Source organism: Dasypus novemcinctus, chromosome 11, assembly GCF_030445035.2.
Source record: "Dasypus novemcinctus isolate mDasNov1 chromosome 11, mDasNov1.1.hap2, whole genome shotgun sequence".
Classification (NCBI taxonomy): Eukaryota; Metazoa; Chordata; class Mammalia; order Cingulata; family Dasypodidae; genus Dasypus; species Dasypus novemcinctus.
Genome location: NC_080683.1, coordinates 74,394,078 through 74,415,133, shown reverse-complemented (window position 1 = coordinate 74,415,133; position 21,056 = coordinate 74,394,078). Strand labels below are relative to the sequence as shown.

Genomic DNA, 21,056 nt, shown 5'->3' with positions numbered 1-21,056 from the left:
TGAGGTTACTTCAGTTAAGGTGTGGCCCAACCCAATCAGGATGAGTCTTAGTCCTATTTGCTCGAGTCCTTTTAAGAAGAATAAAATTCAGATAGAGAATAGGCCTTGGAAAACAAGAAGCTGAAGGTCAAAGTAATCCAGAAGAGAGAGGCCAGGAGAGGCTGCCATGTGACAGAGGATCCCAGGACCGAGGGTCACCAGCAAGCCAGCCCCAGAACACCAGTCTTCAGGAAGAAAGCATCACCTTGATAACACCTTGATTTGGACTTTTTCCTAGCCTCAAAACTGTGAACTAATAAATTACCATTGTTTAAGCTAATCCATTGCATGGTATTTGCTTCAGCAGCCAGGGAAACTAAACAAGGCCATTGAAACCCATATATTAAAAACCCAGTATCAATTTATTGATTTATATAGAAAATAATAATTACCAAATTGCCAAATACTTTTGTTCACTGCTCAGAACATTATCTTTCTACAGTAAATACATGTGGGAAGCCAAATTATTATAGAAAGATTACGTGAAAACAGAATTAGATTTCTAGGAGCTAGCTGGATTTAGTGACATCAAGTTATAATAACCTGATGCACCCACTTTTATTCTATGGACATACTTGCTGCAGAGTCTAAATACTTACGTCTGCTGGGATGTCACTGAATAGTCTGAAAACACTGTGGTACACAGAATAATTGCCTCTTCCTCCCCCCGCCCCCCCCCCCCCAAAATGTCCACTTCCTAATCCCTGGAACCTGTGAATATGCTATATTACATAGACATAGCAAGGGGGAATTAAGATTGCTAATCAACTCTCCTAAAAATAAGGAAATTTTCCAGGATTCTCCAGGTGGGCTCAACATAATCACAAAGGTGCTTTAAAGGTAGAAGAGGGAGGCAGCAGAACAGTGAGTGTCAGTGTGAAAACATGTGAGAAAGTCTTCATTGACTGCTTTGCTGTCTTTGAAAATGGAAGGTGGACAATGAGTCAATGAATGCAGGTAAATCTGGAAAAAGTGAGAAAGCAGATTATCCCTTCAGAAAGGAAAGCAGCACTGAAAGAGGACTGGGGAAAGATGCTAGAGTAGGGAGCTCCAGGAATCAGTACCTCCACCAAAACAGCCAATGAACTGATAGAACTCTCTGAATCAACTATTTTGAAACTCCAAAGTCTAACGGACCACAGTGCAGCCTCCAGGAAGGAGCAGGAGGAAGAAGTTGATAAATACCATGATTTATACCCTCCCTGCAGGAGCTACTGTCCCTCATACAATAGCATACGGTAGGCAGCAGTGGGGAACTGCTCCTTGGACTCCTGTGGCACCTTGCTAATGACAGTGTGGGATATAAAAGACCTAGTCCTCAAACTCCAGAGGTGTGTGGTCTGATCACTGCTCATTGCTTTTGACCAACCAGCTCAGATCCCTAGGGCCGACTTAAGGGCAGCCATTGTTCCAAATCCCATTGGGCAAAAGCAGCAGAGGACTCTTACAGAAAGTAACCTTCCTCAAAACTACAGAAAACAAAGGTGCATTAACTGGGACAGTGATAAATTAAGGAAGCACAGCTTCAAAAGCCATCCATAGAATAATCTCCTCGCATCCTTGCTCGCCCCTTCCTCCCCCCCCCAACCCCCATGACACAGGGTAGAACCAGTTTGTACTCCCATCGAGGGCCCCTGACCCTCTTCCAAAGGGAGAAGAATGGCCCCTGTGCGTATACTGAAGTACATGGATGTTGGTGTCCATCTATTGGGGAAGTTTAAGGGAATGAGCCAGGAAACTTGCCTCAGGCTCACCTCCCAGAATTTGTCCTGAGGGCAGAGAAGCAACAGTTGCAGAGAGCTGGACAGTTTGAGAAACAATTCTGTTTAAGTGACCTGGGGCAAAGGACTATCTGCTTTGTCACATAAGAGAACATCCAGGAGGGAGTAAAAGTCTATTTCAAAGGGAGTAGAGGGAGCATTCACTCTAACTCTTATAAACTGTAAACAGGGAAATTCCGAAGTCCACTAGCAAGCACAAACCAGAAAAGAAGGCTGCTCTGGGGCAGCTTGCAGGCTCAGAGAAGACAGAGAGGGGCCTCAACTTCAAATTTGCCTTGGACTTATCTTCTTGATAGGAAGACTAAGCAAAGAAGGAGACTACCAGACCTGAGCCAAATTGCAATGATAGCAAAATGTGCTTTTTGCTTTGATTTATTTAGTTTTATCTGGAATTCAAGATAATCTCTGTCCTATCACTAGCTGGAGATAAAAATCCAATTAGCTCTTTAAAAAGTTAACTGTACAGTGTGCAATAAAAAATTACAAGACAAAGAAAGAGGAAATGATGGCCCATCCAAAGGAATAAGATAAAAATCCAGAAACCATCAATGGAGAGGAGCAGGCTTTGGAAACCCTGGATGACATTTTTAAAATGATCCTCAATGTGTTTGGCTTAAGCAATGGAAACTTATTAGCTCACAGTTTTGAGACTAAGAGAAAATCCAAATCAAGGCATCATCAGGGAAGTAGATGTGGCTCAACAGATAGAGCATCTGCCTATCATATAGGAGGTCCAAGCGTTCGATACCCAGGGCCTCCTGGCTCGTGTGGTGAGTGGGCCCATGCACAGTGCTGCTTGTGCAAGGGGTGCTGGCCCATGCAGGGATGCCCCCACATAAGGGTGCTCCCCATGCAAGGAGTGGCCCCTGTACAAAGGAGAGCTGCCCTGCATGAAACCACAGGAGTGGTGCCACGCACATGGAGAGCCGACACAGCAAGATGATGCAACAAAAAGAGACACAGATCCCCAGTGCCACCTGATGACAATACAAGAGGACACAGAAGAACACACAGCGAATAAGCACAGAAAGCAGACAATGGGGGGGGGGGAATAAATAAATAAATCTTTTTTTAAAAAAGCATCATCAAAACCACGTTTTTGCCTCTGAACACTGGTGTTCCGGGGCTGGCTGCAAGTGATCCTCAGTCCTTATCTTGTCACATGGCAAGGCACATGGTGGCATCTCCCTTCTCTTGGTTCTAATGATGTTCAGCTTCTGGCTGCTGCCTCTATGGCTTTCTTTCTTTCAGTCTGAAGTTCATTCCATTTATAAGGGACGCCAGTAATAGGATTAAGTCCCAACCTGATTGAAGTGGACCACACCTTAGCTGAACTAACCTCATCCAAAAGATCTACCTACAATGGGTCCACACTGACAGGTACAGATTAAATTTAAGAATATGTTTTTCTGGAGTATATAAAGCTCCAAACCACCACACTGTCCAATGCCAAGGACAAAGAGAGAGTTCTGAAAGCTGCAAGAGAAAAGCAATTAGTTATGTGCAAGGGAATCCCAATAAGATTAATTGCTGAATTCTTATCAGAAGCCATGGAGGCAAGAAGGCAGTGATGTGAACTATGTAAAGTGCTGAAAGAAAACAATTGCCAACCAGGAATTTTATATCTGGCAAGATTTTCTTTCAAAAATGAGGGAGAGATTAAGATATTTCCAGAAAAACAAAAGCTGGTGGATATTTGTTTTTCAGATGGTACCTTCTAAACACACACACACACACAAATGAAAAAAACCAACTGTTATTGGGGAGTGGATGTAGCTTAGTGGTTGAGTACCTACTTCCCATGTACCAGGCCCTGGGTTCAAATTCCGGTACTTCCTTAAAAAAAAAAAGTTGTAGACCAACCCTACAAGCAGAACTTTTGCACATATATTCTTTTCTTTTTTTAAGAAAGAGAGAGAATTTATACTTTAAATTTTAAAATTTAAGCTATTAATCAGACATAGAAACATAGAAATACAAAAAAGATAGACATCTCATGAGCTTTTCATTTGCCTTTTGAAAAGAATCATTTAGGGAAGCAGATGTGGCTCAAGTGATTGGGCTGCCATCTACCATATGGGAGGTCCTGGGTTTGTTTTCCGGGACCTCCTGGTGAAGGCAAGCTGGCCCATGGGGCAAGCTGGTGCAACAAAAGAGACAAAGAGGAGCTACAATGAGAGACATAGCAAACCAGGGAGCTGAGGTGACTCAAGCAATTGAGTGCCTCTCTCCCACATTGGAGGTCCCAGGATCAGTGGCTGGTGCCTCCTAAAGAGAAGACAAGAAGAAAAGACAAGCAGACACAGAGAGCACACAGCAAATGGATACAAAGGGCAGACAGTGGGTACAGACAGCAAGGGGAGAGATAAACAAACAAAATAAATCTTAAAAAAAGAATCATTTAATGAAAATATTTTAAAATACTGCAATTTTTAAATATACTTAGCATCATTTGAAATAGGCAAGTGACTGGTCTGGGATATCCTGTTTGGGAGAGCATTCCTAAGATGAGTAATTTTTGTCTATTAGGAATGTTTCCCATCAATAACATTAAAATTCTAGATTGCCTTTGGTTAGAAATTGCCAATATGTTTGATAGACACAGCTTCTTGCCCCATTTTTTTTTTTTAGTTCTTTTTCTCAACTTTATTGAATCATAGATCTGCTCTGAGTTTGTTTTTTTTCTTTATTTTAAAGAAGTTTTAGATAACTTAAAAGTTATGTAAAAAATATAGGGGATTCCCATTTATCTCCCCACTGCCTCCCACACTTCCCCCCCATTAACAACATCTTTCATTAGTGTTATACATTTGCCACAATTGATGAACACATGGCGAAACATTGCTACTAACCATGGTCTATAGTTTACACTATGATTTACACTTTTCACAGAACAATTTTATAGGTTTGGACAAAATGTATAAAGGCCTGAATCTGTCATTGTAGTGTTATACAGAATAATTCCAAAGTCCCCAAAATGTCCCATATTACACATATTCTTCCCTCACCCTCCCCTCAGAACCTGTGGTGACCATTGCCTTTATATCAATGTTACAAGTTCTTCCATTACTAGAATAAGAATGTCTGCTTTAGTTTATAGTTGCATTCTCCCTTATGCTTGTTCATTCCTTAATCTTGAGGGTTTGGGGATGTTGATGCCCACTCTGCTTCCAATTGAGAAGAGGCTTAGATCCCATGGGGCAGATGCATGGAAATGTCTTGCTTGCAGTTATAGATGGTCTCTATTTTGGGGGATAGGAGTTCTCCTTTATCATCCTTTTGATAGTTTTCCTGGGTGAGTCTGATGAACTTGAGAGTAGGTGTTGGCTTCAGTAACTCTGCTGAAATTCAGGGCTCAACCAGCATATGAACAGACTAAAGATTTAAGTCTCTGGGACATATATGTAATGGGTGTAGTGCTAATTATAGGTTCAAATAAAAGGGACAGAAGAAGCATGTGTAGGAAAATTATAAGTGAGCATAACTCTCTGACCTTGGACAGATAGGTTATCATATATTCCAAGGTAAGGCCCATCGATGGGGTGCCGATTTCCTAAGGTTGTCTGCCCTGCCTATACTGTCTGTAGTGTCCAAATGTCTCCAGAGCCCTCAGGAGCACCTCTGCTGGAGGCATTGTATACTGTTGCAGTCAGTGAGATCCTCCTGAGGTGTGAATAAGTGTACCTCTGGAATGACCTCCCTACTCTTGAAATCTCTTAACCATGAAAAACTTACATGTATTTAGTATTTCCCCCTTTTGGCCAAGATCTTTTTTCTAAATGCCTCAGTAGTTGGCACTTGGTAATAATCCCTCAGAGCCAGGGAAGCCCATCCCTAGGGCTTATGGTCCGCACTGGGGGAAGGCAGTGAGCCTATATGCTGAGTTTGGCTTAGAGAGAGGCCACATTTGAGGGATAAGGAGGCTTTCAGGAGGTAACTCTTAGGCAATATATATTATATAGGCCAAGTTTCAATTTTATAAGAATAACTGAACTGGAAAAGACAGAAGAACAGAAAGAGAAGAGAATAGAAAAAATAGAAGAGTCTCAGGGAATTGAGACAATGCAAAATGCACATTCACTTTATTGGTGTCCCAAGAGAAAAGAATAGAAAAGGGACAGAAAGAATATTTGAGGAATAATGACTGAAAACTTCCCAACCCTTATGAAGGACATAAATATCAATATCCAAGAAGAACAACACACCCCAAACAGAATAAATCTGAATAGACCTACCCCAAGACACCTACTATTCAGAATGACAAATATAGAGATAAAGAGAGGATTTTGAAAGCAGCAAGAGAAAAGTAAAGCATCACATACAAGGGAAACTTGAAAAGATTAAGTGCAGACCTTTCATCAGAAACCATGGAGGAGAGAAGAAAGCGCTATGATGTAATTAAGGTACTGAAAGAGAAAAACTGCGGCAAAGCTGTCCTTCAGAAATGAGGGTGAGTTCAAAGTCTTCATAGACAAACAAAAACTGATGGAATATGTTATCAAAAGACCAGATTTACAAGAGAAACTAAAGGGGGTGCTGAAGCCTGAAAGGAAAAAAAACAAGGGTGAGAGATTTGGAGAAGAGTTTAGAAATTAAGGTTATTAGGAAGGGTAAACTAAAGAATAAGAAGACAGACAATAGAACGGTTTGACAACAGAGAACTGAAGGACAAAATGGATGAAGTGAGTAATGACTTTACAGTAGTAACACTGAATGTTAGTGGGTTGAACTTCCCAATCAAAAGACATAGACTGATAGAACAAAAAAAAAAAAAACTGCCCGTATGTTGTCTACAAGAGACCCACCTCAGATGTAAGGACACAAAGAGGTTAAAAGTGAAAGGTTGGAAAAGGGTATTCCATACAAACAGTAACTAAAAAAGAGCTGGAGTAGACCAGATAAATGTAAAATAACACTACTATAGTATATGAACAATAATTACTCAGTGCAACTACCAAATGGTTCCTGTGATCAGTATTCTGTAAGTTTCTTCATACAAAATAATTGAGGAGGATTGGAGAAGAGATATTTTTGGATACTTCATTTTTCTTTAACCCTTTCTGATGTGTACTCATTAATTAAAATAATCCATCTGGGTCAATAATGATTAAGCATAACTACTGTTGAAAAAGATTTTGAATTTTTCTGCCACATAAAATTATGAGTTGGCATATTTTTTTTTAAGATTTATTTTCTCTCCCTCCCACCCCTGCCCACTGTCTGCTCTGTGTCCATTCGCTTTGTGTTCTGCTATGTCCGCTTGTATTTTTGTCAATGGCACCGGCAATCTGTGCCTCTTTTTGTTACATCATCTTGCTGCGTCAGCTCTCCGTGTGTGCAGTGTCACTCCCGGGCAGGCTGCACTTTTTTTGTGCAGGGCGGCTCTCCTTGCCGGTCGCACTCCTTGCATGTGGGGCTCCCCCACGTGGGGGACACCTCTGTGTGTCAGGGCACTCCTTGTGCACATCAGCACTGCACATGGGCCAGCTCAACACACAGGCCGGGAGGTCCTGGGTTCGAACCCTGGACCTCCTATATGGTAGGCAGATGCTCTATCTGTTGAGCCATATCTGCTTCCCTGAGTTGGCATATTGTTATCTGCTGTAATTCATTCCAATAAGATGTGAAGAATTCCTAAATAGGAATTTGATTATCCAGAAAGAACAATGGCTCAAATAGTAATTAAATAATCATACCAATAATTTATTTCATTTTTAGAGATTATGTCCAATAGAGCTGTAATATAAAAATCAGAATTATTCTATAATTAATTTCTATTATATTAGAATTATTATTTACAGTTATAAATATTTGTTGCTATACTGTCTATTTCTTATAATTGACTATACTGAATCTAACCTGGTCTTGCACTCTCTTTTAAAATTTGTAATTTCTTTCAATCTATTTTTCTATTTATTTTATAATTTTATAATAAAAGTCTTTTTAACAACTAAAAAAAGCCTTTGATTGTACATTTTGGATAATCATAAGGAATATAAATATATCACAATAAAACTGCTTAATAAACAAATAAATAATTGTACAAGAATAGCCAGAAATAGCAGCTATGTACAGCATGGGAAACAGAGATTGAGAGAGGAGGAATTTCCTTGTTTGGTTGTCTGCTTTTTGTTTATCATTATTATTATTGAAATAATGAAAATGCTTTCATAATGATTGAAGTGATGAATGCACAACTATGTGATTATACCAAATACCATTGATTGTATACTTTGGATGCATTGTATGTTTTATTAATATGTACCAATAGAATGGATTTGTTTTTTTAAAAAAATAGGGCAGGGTGTGGAAAAAATATACCAGATGTAAGATTAAAAAAATGAAAATCAAAACAAACAACAAAATAAGGTTCATAAGTACAAGCATTAACATCAAGGGCCCGGTATGTTAGTCTGTCCTCTTTCACTAGGCACTGCCCATGTACGCTAGAGATTCTTGCCACTCTTTTAGAGAATGTAGCAGGACTCCTCAGTATGGGAATTCTGTATATATATTTGGAATTTAATCTTTATTTACAGGACACACTGCAAGATATGAAATTCCACATGGATATGAGAAACACATTGAGGACAGGCTTCATACCATATATACAGTTTGGAACTTTTCAACTGTAGTTTTGTTGTAAAAAGTGCCACATTGAAACAAATCACATTTAAAAAGAGTTCTTAGTAGAGAAACAGCAAGACCCACTGAAATAACACTCCATGACCACATGAACACATTCATATTCCACACAGGCAGGCTCTGGGAGCATTGCACCTATATTCTTAAGAGATATTGGTCTGTAGTTTTCTTGTGGTACATTTATCCTGCTCCACTATGAGGGTAATACTAACCTGGTAGAATGAGTTAGGAAGTGTTCCTTCCTCTTCAATTTTTTGGAAGAGTCTGAGAAGGATTGGTGTTCAATCTTTGTGTAATGTTTGATAAAATTCACCTGTGAAGTCATCTCATCCTGGGCTTTTCTTCATTGGGAGGTTTTTGATTCAACTCTTTACTAGTTACTGGTTTATTGGGATCTTCTATTTCTTCTTGAGTTAGTGTAGGTAGTTTGTGTATGTATTAGTCAGCCAAAGGGGTGCTGATGCAAAATATCAGAAATCTGTAAGCTTTTATTTTTAACAGATTAAAACCATTTTTTTTCAAGATACATAGATCATACAAAATGTTACATTAGAAAATATAAAAGGATCCCATAAACCCCCACTCTTCACTCCCCGCCCCCCACTCCTCCCACATCACCAAATTCTTTCATCAGTAGGCTTTTATAAAGGGCATTTATTTGGGGTAGAAGTTTTACAGTTACCAGGCCATAAAACGTAAGTTACTTCCCTCACCAAAGCCTATTGCCATGTGTTGGAGCAAGATGGCTGCCAACATCTGCAGGGGTTCAGGCTTCCTGAGTTCCTCTCTTCACAGGGCTTTCTTATCTCCAGGCTCAGCTGCTCTGCTTTCTCCACAAGGCAAACTGTAAATCATCAGGTGAATGGCTTGTCTCTCTTCCCAGGATTTCTGCCCTGTCTAATCCAGCCTTCTCTCTGCTCCTCTGTGTGCTTATTTCCTGGGCTCCGGCATTAAAACTCCAAACTCGCTTCTCTGTGGTGCAGTTTCTCTGTGTGTTCCTGCCCACCAAGGGGTTAGGGATGCAATATCCTACTGACATGGCCCAGTCAAAGCCTTAATCATTATTCAATCAAGTAAAAGTGAAACCTTTGAGTCCAATAAATCTAATATGCCTGGAAGGACAGACCAGTTTATAAACATAATCCAATATCTATTTTTGGAATTCATAAACAATATCAAACTGCCATACTCCACCCTCTGAATCCCAAAAAGACATTAAAATATTCAAAAATCCTTATTTCAGTAATAATACTAAGTACAAAATCATCATGATCAGTTTAAAGAAATACAGTTTGTCTTGGGACAAAGGCCTGCTGTGGATCTCTGAAACTTACAAAACTATTTATCTGCTTCCAATACACAAATGGACAAAGAATAAACATTTTCATTATCGTAAGGAGAAATTGGGAGGGAAACCTGAGTCATGGGTCCTCTATAATTCAATAAACTTGCAGGACATACTTTATTAGATGTTGAGTGCCTGAGGGTCATTCTTAAGACAATGGCCTCTTCTCCCTGTAGCCTCATGGGGACCCACCCTTTCCATAGACTTGCCCAACAGCCATTTCTTGGTTCCACCCACATCAAGCATCTGGGTGTTGACAAAGCTCTAGACCTTACCCTCCAAGAGCAATGGGATGATTGCCACATTTTACCCAATCTTTGGATTAGAGTCCTAATCTCCCTAGTACAGTGAAGTGAAGACAACATCCTCCCTAACCTTTGGCATACAGGCTAAATCTCTCAGAACAACAAGTTGACCACCGGATCTTCCCTAATTCATGGGGGGAAGGGGGCAGATCCACCCCTCTCAGACCTATGGGATGATGACCTTATCTCTCTAATCCTTGGGGAATGTGCTCCACCTTCTTTGTACACTGGGGTGGCAAAACTCTCCCCAAACATTGGGTGAGAACATCCAACCTTTTCACTGCCTGGGCAAACTCACCCTCTCTGTACACATGGCAGGCTTCCTCTCTTGGCTTGAGGAGATTTCTTAATTCCAGATCTCACCTTCCATGGTTTTCTTCTTAAAGTTATTTCTCCTTCAATCTCTCCTTTCCATGTCCCTTTTAGTCCAAGCTGACAGTAGTTTTGTTCATACAGCTCTCTCAAAAAGCTTGTTGGTTTAGCATGCAAGAAGCAGGGGTCCAACCCATCAGACAGTAAGACTTTTCACAAGTATTTCTGAGATAACTGCATCTTCAATCCTGATTTACAATTTCCAAGTTTAGTTAAGTCCTCCAATGGGCACTTTCTTCTGGGCTTGATTCTAAAGAGTTGGAAGTTCCAGAATCAGTTTCTGTTTTCTTTGTGCCCAACAGTTCAGTCCTCACCTTATCTCTCTTGTCTAGCATTCTGCTAAGCTGCAAGAAGCCAAGCCGCATTCTCTGAGTTTACTTTGGGAAGCTCTTCATCTAAATGCTCAGGCTCACCATTTTCAAATTCTGCCTTCCATATAACATCAGGAGTAAATCTTGATAAGTTTTCTGCAACTTTAAAACATGAATCACCATTCCTCCAGTTTCCAATAATTGTTTCATCATAAAAAGTTTCTTTAGCATTCATATTCCTGTCAACAGTCTCTACAAAGCAATCTAGGCCTTTCCTATCAAGCATTTCATAATTGCTCCAAAAAATACCCTGTAGCCATTTATAAAACCATTCCAGCATTTTGGTAATTACAAAAGCACTTTCCCACTCTCCAGATACGAAAGCACTGTGATGGTTTGGCTAAAGCATCAACTCAGCCAGGTAATAGTACCCAGTTGTTGGTGAAGCAAGCACTGGGCTAACTGTAATATAAGGACAATTATGGTCTATAGTGATCAGTGAGTTTACTGCATAGATGAGTGATTACATCTGCATTGACCAGGGAGATTGCCATCAACAATGAGTGACACTTTATCCAATCAGTTGAATGCCTTAAAAGGGGAAGTGATTTCAGCATTTAGGGAGAATTTCCCAGCTCACCTTTGGACAGCCAAAGTCTCCCAGAAACTCATTAAGTACCTTCATTGGAATTCATCACAGCCCCTGGTTTGCAGCCTCCCTGCGGAACCTGGTCTTGTGCCTCTCCATGGTCATGTGAGAGAATCTTATAAATCTCATATTATTTACAGATATCTCCTGTTGATTCTGTTTCCAAAAAAACCTGACTAATACAGCATATTTCTAGGAATTTCTCTATTTCCTCTAGGTTATCTAATTTGTTGACATACAGTTGTTCATAGTATCCTCATATAGCCCGTTTTACTTCAGTAGGTGTATTAGTTAGAGTTCTCTAAGGAAACAGAATCAACAGGAGATATCTGTCAATAGTAGGCAATTTTATAAGAGTCTCTCATGTGATCTTGGGGATGCACAAGTCCACGTTCCGCAGGCAGGCTGCAACCAGGGGTTCTGATGAAAGTCCAATGAAGGTTCTTGGAAAGTTCCATTGGCTGTCCAAAGACAAGCTGGGAAATTCTTACTCCATGCTGAAATTACTTCCCCTTTTAAGGCATTCAACTGATTGGATAAAGCATCACTCATTGCTGATGGGAGTTGGGAGTTGGGAGTTGGGGGTTGGGAGCTCCTGTCCTTGGTCCTGAGCTAGCTTTGGGGTTGAAACCATGTAGGTGATGACAGAAGGAGTTAAGGAGATCCACACCCACCTTGAAACAACCCTCCTCCCTTGGCTGGGCATGGCTTTGATTCCACTCAAGGCTCAGCAGGGAGGAGAGCAGGAACTGTTGTGGGCCAACTTGCTCTGCTTTTTCTTTATCAGTCGTCTAGCTAAAAGCTAAACTTATTCATCTCTTCAATGAACCAACTTTGGATTTTGGTAATGGATAATGGCAATAGACACACTACATTGTCAAAGTAATTAATAGCATAGCACTGAATTATGTATTTTGATGTGAATAAGGGGGAAATTGCAGGTTGTATATTTGTTACTAGAATATAAAATTTTAAAAAACTGTAGGACTATACAATATAAGCAGTGAATCCTAATATAAACCATGGACTATAGTTAATAGTATAATTATACAATTGTACCACACTAATGCAAGGTATTAACATATGGTGGTTTAAACTCATCGCTATATGCCATTCCCTAGTAAGGGACCATGACATTATATTGGGCTTCAAATTTCGGGGAGTTCTGGATCACAGAGTGTTTCAACAATGGCAATGGAGGGATACTGGTATGGGATACCAATGACAGGTGATATATGACTGACAGGGAGCTGTACAGAACATATGTCCAGGGTGCATGGTAATGTTTGGATATACTCATAGTGGCAACAATTAAAAACCACAGTAGGGGGGGTACTGGGTTCCTGGCCAGTGGTGCTCTGTCGTGGTCCCTAGGGGAGCAGCGACAGTCTCCCAGGTACAGTGGTGGGGACCGGGAGGGAGTGAGGGTTCAACAGTGAGCCCCTGATACTAATGACTATGCTTGTGAGCTGATAAACCCAAAATAATAACAAGGCCTAGAGCAACTTTGTGCCTGGGAATTTCCTTCTGTCAGCCTTCATGTTACTCAAATGTGGCCAGTCTCGAAGCCAAACTCAGCATGTAAATGCAATGCCTTCCCCCCAGCGTGGGACATGACACCCGGGGATGAGCCTCCCTGGCAACGAGGGACCACTATCAACTACCAACTGATGATGCAACTGGAAAATGACCTTATACGGAAGGTTCAATGCGGATCAGCAGAATATCCATGTCTACATAAAATACCATGACTTTAAAATGCTGTTTGACCTAAAGTAAGGGGGAAATGGAAAGGAGAAATGAGTTTATATGGCTACGAGTTTCTAAAAAAGAGTCTGGAGGCTGGCAGAAGGTTTGCCCTCATGCACAACTGAGCAGAGTCAGAGAGACAGATAAAGCAGATACAACCCCCAGATATTGGTTCCTTTGAGGGCTAAAGAGACCCATGGGAGTTATGGTCATGGCCGATGGGGTTAACTACCAGGGCAGATGGCCCCTCTTTGGAAATGGTGTTTATGTGTGATGAATCTGGACTCAGATGGGATCTCCCTTCATAAGACTTTCATGCTAATGTGCTGGAGGTGCAGTTAATGTTGGGGTTTAAGATTTATTTAGGGGATTTGAATCTCTGGACTGACAATGTGATAGCCAGATCCTGAGCCTCAACAGACTCCAGCACCTACATTCTGATTTATTGGACTTACCACACTCAGCTAAGATGGAGGTGAAGAAGGACAACCACCACACCATGGAACCTAGAGTGATTACAACTGAAAATGGGAGGATTGCATCCAGCATCCAGGTGGAATCTGAGCCTCCTCTTGACATAAAGGTGCAATGGACACAACCAATCCAGTGTCCACATAGAAGAGGTGGCATTGGATTGGGAAAAGTTGACATAATGGACAAAGGGTATGGGGAAAGGCAGGAAGAGATGAGAGGTGGAGGCGTCTTCGGGACATGGAGCTGCCCTGGATGGTGCTTCAGAGGTAATCACTGGACATTGTAAATCCTCACAGGGCCTACATGATGGAATAGAGGAGAGTATGGGCCATGATGTGAACCAATGTATATGAGGTGCAGAGGTGCCCAAAGATGTACTTACCAAATCCAATGGATGTGTCATGATGATGGGAACGAGTGTTGTTGGGGGGGAGGAGAGGGGGGGTGGGGGGGTGGGGTTGAATGGGACCTCACATATATATTTTTAATGTAATATTATTACAAAGTCAATAAAAAATAAAAAAATTTAAAAAAAAAAAAAAAAAAAACATATGGTGGTATATGGGAATTTTGCATTTTATGCATGATTTTTCTGTAAACCTAAAACTTTGCTAATTTTTTTTTAAAAAGATAGAAAAAGAAAGTAGCCCTGCTGATATCTTGATTTTTGCCATGTGAGACCCATTTCAGACTTCTGACCTCCAAAACTGTAAATTAATAAAATTATGATGTTTTAAGCCACTAAATTTGTGGTAATTTTTTACAGTAGCAATAAGATTAATATAGAAATCTTGCCAAATTTGGTCTTTCTGACCTCAACTTATAGATTCTATTAATTTTCTTTCCTTAAATGCCTTATTTTTAAAACAAAATAATACAATAACTTATAAGCTTTTACTTTCAGTCACAATCCAGGCAGGCAACTCTAAGTGGATCATTTTGAATTGTCTTAAAGTGTTTACAAATTATTTGGACATTTCTTGGTCCAGGGAATCTTAAGGCAATAGGAATACAGAGCTCTGGTTCTCAGGCTTCTTACTGACACATTTTGTTCTCTCAAGGGCCATTCTAGACAAACTGAAACTAGAAAGTGAATTCTGGAATCTCCAAAAACTGTCCAGAGATTCCAAGCCGAGGGGTGCACAGGGCCGAACTAATGGCATGAGTGGATTGGCACATTGTAAATCAACGTATTTGGTTAATGTTCTCTGTGGAGAAGAGATGCACTAAAGTGTCAGGGGCTGGTATTGAGAAGTAGAACATGCGCGCTGGGCGGGGCCTTGGGGGGGGTCCCAGGCCTTAGCGTGGACGTGCTGGTTGCGTCGGAGCTGCAGTCGTGGTGGCCCCCGTGGCGTACCTGGCGGCGGCGGCGCTGCTAGTGGGCCTTATTCTCTTTCTGACTCACTTCCGGGGCCGGGAGGCAGCAGCTGACTGCGAGCCACCGCACGAGGCGCCGGTGGGAGCAGGCCGGAGCCGGGAGAGCAGAGAGCTGAGGTCAGGCCCGGGCGCCGGAGGAACCTGGGCAGCCGCCTGCGGGCCCAGCGTCGAGCCCAGCGGGTGGCTCGGCCCGAGGAGGAGGAGAACGAGGAGGAGGCGGTCATCCCAGGCCAGGAGGAGGAGGGCGTCGAGAAGCCGGTGGAAACTCTCCCGTCAGGGAAGATTGGAGCCAAGAAACTACGGAAGCTGGAGGAGAAGCCGGGCGAAAAGCCCAGCGCGAGGCGGAGGAGGCCGAGGGAGGAGCGGAAGCGCGTCGAGGCCCAGCGTGAGGCCGAGTGGAGGAAGGAGGAGCAGGAGGGACAGAAGGAGGACGAGGAGAGGAAGGCCCGGGACGAGCAGGCCCGGCGGGAGCACGAGGAATATCTGCGGCTGAAGGAGGCCTTTGTGGTGGAGGAGGAGGGCGCAGGCAGAGCGCCACGGAGCAGCAGTCCCCCAGTTTCCGGACTGAGTTCATCAGCTACAGCGAGCAGTCCAAGCTGGTGCTCTTGGAAGACCTGGCTTCCCAGGTGGGCCTGCGCACTCAGGACGCCCTGAGCCGGATCCAGGACCTGCTGGCTGACGGGAGCCTGACAGGTGTGATTGACGACTGGGGCAAGTTTATCTACATAGCCCCGGAGGAGCTGGCGGCCGTGGCCAGCTTCACCGGGCAGTGCGGCCGGGAGTCCATCGCGGAGCTAGCCCAGGCCAGCCTCGTTGCCTGGGGCCGGGAGCCACCCCCCCTCCCCGCACAGGCCCCAGCCTGACCCCAGCCTGACCCAGCCGTTCGGTTTGCACTTGGAGCAGGCCAGGCCCCCCGTGGGGGTGCTCCGGGAGTGGCCGATTAAAGGCAGTGCTCTGCTGGGAAAAAAAAAAATAGAACAGGTCATCCTGTATCAAAGTAGCAATACTTTCCTTATCTCTGAAAACAGAGTTCTTCATAGTCGAAATTGTAGAGTCTAGACTTCTTTTAAATAATAAAAGCTAATGGTTATTGAGCACTAACCGTGTATTGGGCAAAGTTCCAATTTCATATAAGGTTCATTTAAACCTAAACACAAGTTTCCGAGTTAAGTACTATAATTATCCCTGTTTTACAGATGAAGAAACTGAGGTTCAGAGTGGCTAAGTAGTTTGACCATGTTTATGGAACTAGTAAGTGGCAGTGCTATTGTTTGAACCCTGCCAGTCTACTCTGGAGTCCAAGCTCTTAACTAGTACACTTTATAGTAGTTTAAAGAAGACAAATATAGATGTCCAGGAATTAAAATACAGGGAGGGGGGAGCGGATTTGGCCCAAGGGATAGGGCATTGGTCTACCACACGGCAAGTCGAAGGTTCAAACCCCAGGCCTCCTGATCCATGTGATGAGCTGGCCCACGCGCAGTGCTGATGTGCGCAAGGAGTCCCAGGCCACACAGGAGTGTCCTCCACATAGGGGAGCCCCACATGCAAGGAATGTGCCCCATAAGGAGAGCCGCCCAACATGAAAAAAAGTGCAACCTGTCCAGGAATGGCACCGCACACAGGGAAAGCTGATGCAACAAGATGATGGAACAAAAAGAGACGCAGATTCTGGGTGGCCCTGACAAGAATACAGTCGGACATAGAAGAACACGTAGTGAATGGGCACAGAGAGCAGACAACTGGGGGGGTGGAATGGGGAAGGGGAGAGAAATAAATTTTTTAAAAAATCTTTAAAAAAAGATTACTATAAACTAAGCAAAATAATTACAATGACAATTTAATTAAAAATGAAAGGATGTTCTACAATAACAGTGTTTGGAATGGGAAATTTCCACTTAAAATTTGGAATAATATGCTTATGGTAGTTTAGTCATGGTAGTTTTATTGAAGCTATTTAGTTGGGTGAACCAAAAGAACTGAGTTCTAACTGTTCTTGCCGCTAACTAGCTAAGGGAGCTAGGTAAAGTCACTAAACTCCCAAGCCTTACTTTCTTTAACTATATGAAGTCCTGGACTAGATTTTCTCTGGACTCCCTTTCAGGTTTACAATTGTATGTACGAATAAATAGTATCCCTGCTGCTGAAGAAAACAGTATAAGGGAAAAAGTGGATAAATGCTTCCTTGTCACAGGAGAATCAACATTGGCATAAAATTTGTTGAACATACATTTATTTGAGAACCAATGGGTAAATGGAAAATTAGAAGGGACAAGATTTTTTTTTTTTTTTTTTTGGCAGTAGGTTAAAATTTTCTGGGTAGTAAGGGCTGAGAAACAATAAACCTAAAATTATAAGGAAAAGTTTAAAGGACCATCAGCAAAAACAAGTCAATCTACATGGCACATCATAATTTAGGCATCCACGTAAGCTGGGATCTCTAGGCCTTTGAACTACTTCTACTCAAATCTCTATGCCATGAGAGATACCCTTAAATGAAGTTAGCTTTTGTTTCAAATCAATTCAACTCAACCTGTACTTACTGAATATCCATCTTTTGAGGGCTGGAAACTGCTGGATATTGGTGTTCTGGGTGGGAAGGGAAAGTCAGGTTACAAACAGGAAGCATTTCTATGTAAGTTGGTAGTTTGAGGTTTTTATGGACCCCAGAAAATCATGTTCTTAGGGCTAATCTATTCCTGTGGGTGTAAACCTGTGGTGAGTGGGACCTTCTTATGGGTTAGTTCAGTAGGGTGTGACCCAGGTTAGGTCTTATTCTTCTTACTGGAGTCCTTTAGAATTGGGATGAATATATAAAGAGACAGAGAAAATCCCACAAAGCACAGAGAGCAAGCTACAAGAGTTTAGACAGAAAGCCACTAAACCAAGAAACTGAAAGTGATGAAACCAGAAGAGAGGGGAAAGACAAGCAGATGCTGCTATGTGCCTTGCCTTGTGAGAGAGGGGACCCGGATAGGAGAGAGAATATCTCCTGATGGTGCCTTGATTTGGACATATTCACGACCTCAGAACTGTAAGCTTGTAAACAAATAAATTCCTGTTATAAAAACCAACTCATTTCTGGTATATTGCATTTTGGCAGCCTAGCAGACTAAAATAGTATGCATTTCTGGTAAACTCCCTGAAGAGTTAACAAATGAAAAGTGACCTGAATCTCCAAGTCTCTAGTAATTTGATGTGATTTCTTTTTTAATTGTGGTAGCATATATATAACATAAAATTTGCCATTTTAAACATTTTAATTGTACAATTCAGTGGCATAAATTACGTATTTATTTATTTATTTATCCCCCCTGCCATTGTTTATGCTCGCTGTCTGCTCTCTGTGTCCATTCACTATGTGTTCTTCTGTGTGTACTTGTCTTTTCATCTCGTCTTTCTCTTTTAGGCAGCACTGGGAACCGATCCTGGGACCTTCCGTAGTGGGAAAGAGGTGCTCAATTGCTTGCACCATCTCAGCTCCCTGGTCTACTGCATCTCTTATTGTCTCTCCTCTGTGTCTCTTTCTTTGTTGTTGCATCATCTTGCTGCCTGAGCTCTCCAGATGGGCCAGCACTCCTGAGTGGGTCAGCACTCCTGCATGGGTCAGCTCTCCTGCACGGGCCAGCACTCTACACAGGCCCACTTGCCTTCACCAGGAAAATCAAAGCCTGGACCTCCTATGTGGTAGACAGGAGCCCAGTTGCTTGAGCCATATCCACTTCCCATAAATTACATTTATAATATTGTGCTAACATCAACACCATCCATTACCAAATCATTTTCATCATCTAAAACAGAAACTCTGTACCCATTAAGCAATAGCTCTGCATTCCCCTCCCGGCTCCCAGCCCCTGATAACCTCTAATCTCCTTTCTGATTCTATAAATATCTTTATTCTAGATATTTCATATAAGTGGAAACATACACTTTTCCTTTTATGCCCCAATAATATTCCATTGCATATATATTCTATTTTCTTTACCCTTCATCCGTCAATGGAAACTTAGACTGTTTCCACCTTTAGGTTATTGTAAATAATGGTGCTATGAACATGGGTATTTTTTTGTATTTTTTTGAGTCCCTATTTTCAATTCTTTGGGTTATATATTTAGTAGTGGATCTGCCAGGCCATGTAATGCTATACTTAAATTTTGAGGAACCACCAGATTTTTCCACAGCAGTTACAGTATTTCACATTCCCACCGGCAATGCACAAAAGATCCAATTTCTCCTCTACACTTGATATTTTCTATTTAAAAATAAAATCATCCTAGTGAATGTGAAATGGTAGTTCACATTCATTGTGGTTTCTAGCTGCCTTTCCCTAATGACTATGTTGTCAAGTATCTTTTCATGTGCTACTAGATATTTGTCTATTTTATTTGGAGGAATGTCTATTCAAGTCCTTTACCCATTTTTAAAATTGGGTTGTTTGTCTTTTGCTGTTGAATTATAAGAGTTCTTCATATATCTTAAATATTAAACTCTTATAGAAATAGAATTTTCAAATATTTTCTCCCATTCTGTTGGTTTATTTTCACTTTCAGGATAATGTGCTGTGATGTACAAAAGTTTTTAATTCTGATGAATTCCAATTTATTTATTTTTTCTTTCTTTGTTTATGCTTTTGGTGTCATATCTAAGAATCCATTGCAAATTATAAGGTCCTGAAGATTTCCTCTATGTTTTCTTCTAAGAATTTTATGATCTTTAGTTCTTATCCATTATCATTATTATCATTGATCCACTTTGCGTTCATTTTTGTAAATAGAGTAGGGATCCAATTCCATTCACTTTTGTATAGATATACAGTTTCCCAAGCACCCTTGCGGTCACCCCTCGGGCTGAAGTGTGGTTTGCTGGCCTGGCGAGGGGAGCGGCCACGGTAGGCCTAATTCCGCTGCCCCCATAATAGGGTGGTTGGTCGGGCCCACCGCCACCCCTGAAGGAAGCTCGGCATGGGCGCAGAGTGCCCTCGGGTCTCCCCTTCTCGGCAGCCATGCTTCCGCGGCCGACCCTCCTCCCGGATGGCGCCACACGATGCCTGTGGGGCAGCACCCTTCTTCTTCCTTCTCCCTGCGCAGGCGCAGGGCAGAAAAATCCAGTCTACCCTTTTCCCTCCCCCGACAGCAGCAACAACCAGGCGTGGGTGGGAAACTCAAGTCTGCCCTCCACCCCAGCAACAGCAGCCACCAATCCCTAAACCCTGCCCCTTCCCCCAGCAACAGCGACAGCCAATCCCTAACCACCACCCCTCCCCCGTCCAGTACCGCCCACTGACCTTTCGCCGGCAACCAATCAGAACAGGGCGTGGCTTCGACCAATCAGCCTTCCCCAGCCCCTATAAAACTGTTGCCTCTCCCTCAATAAAGTGGACTTGCGTGTTTACCTTGTCTCCGCGGTAGTTCTTCTGCCGTGCGCCCTCCAGTCCTGAGAGCCCCCGACAAGGGCCTGGCCTCCCTTGTCCCCAGTTCGTCACCTGCTTCTCCGGGCGACCCCGTCAGCCAAACCGCGCAACCCCTTGTGAGACCGATCCCTCGTCTGCTGCCGGACCGACCCCTCGTCCCAAGTGGGACCGACCCCTCGTACCAAGTGGGACCGACCCCTTGTCCAGAGCTGGACCGACCCCTCGTCCGCAGCCAGACCCCACCTCTACCGACCGAGCAAGCCGCCGCACACCCTTAATTGAAGAGACTATTTTCTCCCATTGAATAGATTTGTCACCCTTGTCAAAAATAAATTGGCTGTAGGTGTAAGGTTTATCTTTGGATTCTCAATTCTATTCCATTGGTCTCTGTCTTCATGCCAGTACCACATTGTTTGACTACAGTAGCTTTGCAGTAGGTTTTGAAATTGGGAAGTATGAGTCCTTCAACTCTATTCTTTTTCAGAATTGTTTTGGCTCCTTGGGACCTTTTGCAGTTGCATATGAATTTGAAGATTGGCCTTTCCACTTCTGCATAAAAGGATACTGGAATTTTTATAGGAATTTCATTGAATCTGTAG

The 21,056-nt window shown here is 42.4% G+C and overlaps 1 pseudogene; it reads left to right on the top strand.

The window, feature by feature from the left end:
- The first annotated feature begins 6,187 nt into the window (after nt 1-6,187).
- LOC101428914 (DDRGK domain-containing protein 1 pseudogene) lies at nt 6,188-15,910 on the top strand (annotated as a pseudogene).
- The last annotated feature ends 5,146 nt before the right edge of the window (nt 15,911-21,056 follow it).